Below are 4,334 nucleotides of genomic sequence, written 5' to 3'. Positions count from 1 at the left end.
GTTCAGACCCGGGCTGCGCCACCAGGTAGGACCCCTGCGCCCCGCGATGCGGGCGGGGAGGGAGGGGGCCAGGTGCCAGGACCCGGGAGGGAAGGGCCACCCGGGTGTCCCTCGGAACTGCTCCAGGAAGGGGGCTAAGGTTGCCGCGGGAAGCAGGGCTGAGAACGAAATCGAAAAAAAACTAGAGCCAAAGCCAACTTTGGGGCTCCCCCACCCCGTCTGGGTTTCTTGTGTGCTGGTGACCATGACTGTGGCTGTGGCCGGTGCCGGCCGCCTAGCCGGGCTGAGGGCGCCTCCTTCCTACTCTCCTTTCACCTGAACTAACCGGGCTGAAGCCGAGGGAGGGAGGTGAAAGTTTTTATACTGATCGCAAAAATGTGTAAGAAAGGGTGTTTTCTGGGAAATTGCTGGAGCAGCAAACGGGGCTGCGGACATTCACTTTTCTAAACAAACCCAAGTTTCTTTCCAAGGGCCTGGGGTGGGTGAGAAGCAGCTTTGTTAAAGGGTGGGGGGAAGTCTGGGTGCTGAAGCCTGTGACCTTGAGCTACATTGTTTTCCAGCTTTGGGGGCCACAGGTTATCAAAGTGTAGTTTGTGAGATTAAATCTTTATTTTACTGAATTTTTAAGAGCCAACAGTTATCAATGTGAGAGTGACTTTAATGCTAAAGGCCTGAGCACTTGCCACCAGAGTGAAAGGAGATTCTGGTCATTTCTGCAAGGAGACTGCCACAGAGCTGCCTTGTCCTCCGGTTGTCCTGACACTATGTGGGCTGGAAGTGGTGCTAATAAAAGATTATTCAGCAATGGCAAAAGCTGAGGAGGGGGGCGGTGAGGTGGAGAGAATGCTACTGTATGGGCTGTGCCTGTCAGTGGGGAAAATGGCCCATCTGTGCCCAATACAAAATGGTCCTTCAAGTCATAGGTGCCCCTTGAGAGCACAGACCAGCTTGCAAAATTATTTAATGAAGTGCCTGCAAGACCCGGGGAGTCTGCCTGCATACTCTGTCTGCTTCCTCTTCATTGCCCCTTTCATTTGGCAAAGAGAAGTGTAAAGCAGCAAGATTTGGTAGGCTCCAGGAGGCTTCATCAGTTGTTCTGGCCCCTGCTTTGTTTCTCTAGAAGGGATGGCCACCTCTGGTCCTTTCCTGACTGGAGCTGCTTTATAGAGAAGCCCTATGAACAGGGACCTGGGTCCTTTGACCCTTTCCACATCCCAACCTGTGAATGAACATCTTCATTCTTTTTTTCCCCCCTCACCAATCTTTGGTAACTGGTAAAATGGCAGACTTACTGCGGATGCTTCATCTCTTGAAAGTGCTGTGTCTAGTGGGAAGAAGGGTGACATTTACTAATTTGGTTGCAAATTACTTTTGAAGTTTATGCACAGCTGTTTAAAATCTTTCAGAGATCAGGGCCATTGTCTGATGCAGGTGTCTACCACAGAAAGATCTCATTAGTCCCTTTCTTTTGCTGATTGAATGAACATATATTTAAAGAGAGGGTATAGGAAGATCTGAAACCCACAGAGTCCCACAAGTTAGCAATTCAATCTAAATTAAGATTTTTGTTTTCTTTTCTCTTAGCAGCTTTTATTTTTCATTTCAAGTGTAACCTGTTTGGCATCACTGGCTTTTGTGAGTGTCTCATGATTGTCTTCTACACTTTTAAAGTGTCAACTTCCAGGGAAGGTTTCTGTTACCATCCGCTTCTTCATGTTCACTTCCGCTACTGTCTTGTCTCGTGTTATGGTGGCTCAAGATGACTCTTAAACAGACTTCTACACCTGCTCTCCCACCAGCTCCACCTCCTACAACAGAGACTTTGCTCTGAGTCAGTGCATGGCAGACACTACCACTACTGACACTTGGATTCCTCCTGCTGTCTCACTTCTCCTTCAGGGATAACAGGGACTTTCAGTTGTTCACATCTGGGCTCCTCCTGTAATTTCATGATCCTTTCCAACACTGATGTTCAGTTTTCTCTTGTCCGCAGCAGGTATTGGAATCCCCTGAAATTTCTATAAGGACCCCTCATTCTGTTGTAACACATTCTCTGTCCTTGTCTGTGGCAAAGATCAAATTCCCTATATAATGAATTCCCTGAGTCCAGGATTTTCTTTCAAGAATGTGGGCTTATGGTATAAGTCTATAACTTCAGGGATTCCAGAGTAAACCTCCACAGACAAATCTTTCCCTCTAATGCAATATTTAATTATAGTATAGTTGCCTTTCTTTAAAGTAGGAATTTGAATGAGTGCTTCCTGTTTTTAATGTGTTTAATGTTTTAGAGTTAGTGACTATGTTGTTTGCCCCTGAAGATATTGCTGATAATATTAATGTCATATGACAGTTTGTTAATAAGTTTGTATTTGATTTCAGGAGATTTCAATTTTCAAAGTAATCCCCCAAAACTGTTGAAAATAACATTTTATATATATATATATGTATACGTATAACATATTATATATATGTATTCTCACAATTAACTCTATAATGAAAGTAGAGGCATTAGTCTTACGGTGATGTATACATATGTGTATATATACATGCATGTATATGTATGTATATACATATACACACATCATTAAACTCATTCATTCTTTTTCTATTCATTATTTTCAAACTTTAAGCATTTCGTTTCTAAGCAGTTTTCATCCCGCTTATCATTTCCATACTTATCCTAGCTATTAAACCAGAAACTTACAGAAAAGCATGATGTTTGGCAGAAAAGTGAATTAAAAGGTTTTCCCTGGCAATGATAAAAATGTCTTCTACCTTATAGTAACTTGTCATTTACACAAAAACTCCAGTTACTCTATTTAGTCATCTAACTATATTCTCAAGGGAAAATGAGAATCTGACATTTCAGAAATTAGGAATAGCTTCCTAAGCCCAGAAGCATACACTTCTGCCCTGGAAAATTAGCAGATATTTAAATCTCTTCACTTTGGCAGCATGTCTTTCTATGAGTTGCTGTAGGTTGATATTAGCTTTTGAATTAAGCTCATAATATGGATGATAAGAAGCAGAGCAAATTGAAGCCGTAAAGTGTGGTTTTATTAAGTCATTATTATTTACTATCTACATGATAGCAATTATGCTCAGAATTTTGTTGATATTTGACAAACTTTACCACCATATTTTATCTTCATAAAGCCTTTACAAATTACATATTTTTACTTCTATTTTTCAGATGAAGAAACAGGCTGGGGTGGGTATTAAGTCACTTGCCGGGGTTTTGTAATTTGTAGGAGGTAGTGTCAAGCTTGAGTGTCCACCACTGACCTGCTGTCAACCACAGTGGTAAATGACCTGCCAATTCACTTCTTATAAATTGTGATAAAATGTGCATAACATCAAATTCGCTATCTACATTTTAAGTGTGCAGGCATTCCATACAACAGAAATATTAGGTGCTTCTCTCTCTGAAGGTCTGATCTTCCTTTAAATTTTTCAGTAAGAGAAAAATGTTTAAAAATTTAAAAAAAATAAGTGAAGGGGGGAAATAACTCACCATATCAGTCCTCTGTGTGCCTTTTCCAAATGAAGTGACTCTGTCACAGTTACTTCCCAGACTACTTTGGTGAGTTGCATTGTTGTTGTTTTAAGTGTATTGTGGCTTTAACCAGCACTCTTTATTTGAAAGTGCGAAGAGCAGACCCTCATCTGTCTTGCCCTTTTCCATCCTTAGCCTTCTGAGTTGCTTCCACTGAGTGGATGCTACAGGGAGTGCTGAGAAAGTAGCCTGGTTTCCAATGCAAACTGAGAGCTGTGAGTTCTTGGCCAGGAAAAACTACTCCACACAGCCCAGCTGTGCAAGATGTTGAGTCTCCCATGAAAGTGAACTGAAATATCATCTCCCTTGCTGTTTGGGGAGAGGTTCCTCTAACTATGTGTTCAGCATTTTTCAAGGTAGTAGTCTTCAGCGTTTTCCATTATACACCCATTTAGATGCTTTCAACTGTACAAAAACAGCCTTCTTACAAACATTACTTTAAACTGTAAGATTCAGGCCATTGGTGGCTTCTGACATTCATTTACTGGATGGTGGCAAGCATGTCTTTTAAAAACGAAATGGCATATGAAAGAAAATACTTGAATTCATTCCATGTAATAAGTGTCATTATTTCATGATGTTTTTGTATTGTTTGGTTTGAAGCATAATAAACCTGTTTCTTACCTAAAAGTTTGAACATTATGGACATAAAGAATTTAGTTTTCTATACTGTTCCTTTAAGTTATAGAAACATGCAAGTTTGGGGTTAGGAGAAGAAGGCAAAATGGAAAAGAAAGTAGCATTTGTTGACTGTGCTCAGTGACACAGGCCTGCACAC

The sequence above is a fragment of the Marmota marmota genome, unplaced genomic scaffold (genome assembly GCF_001458135.2).
Source record: "Marmota marmota marmota unplaced genomic scaffold, marMar, whole genome shotgun sequence".
NCBI classification, from domain to species: domain Eukaryota; kingdom Metazoa; phylum Chordata; class Mammalia; order Rodentia; family Sciuridae; genus Marmota; species Marmota marmota.
Note: the sequence above shows the minus strand (reverse complement) of the source record.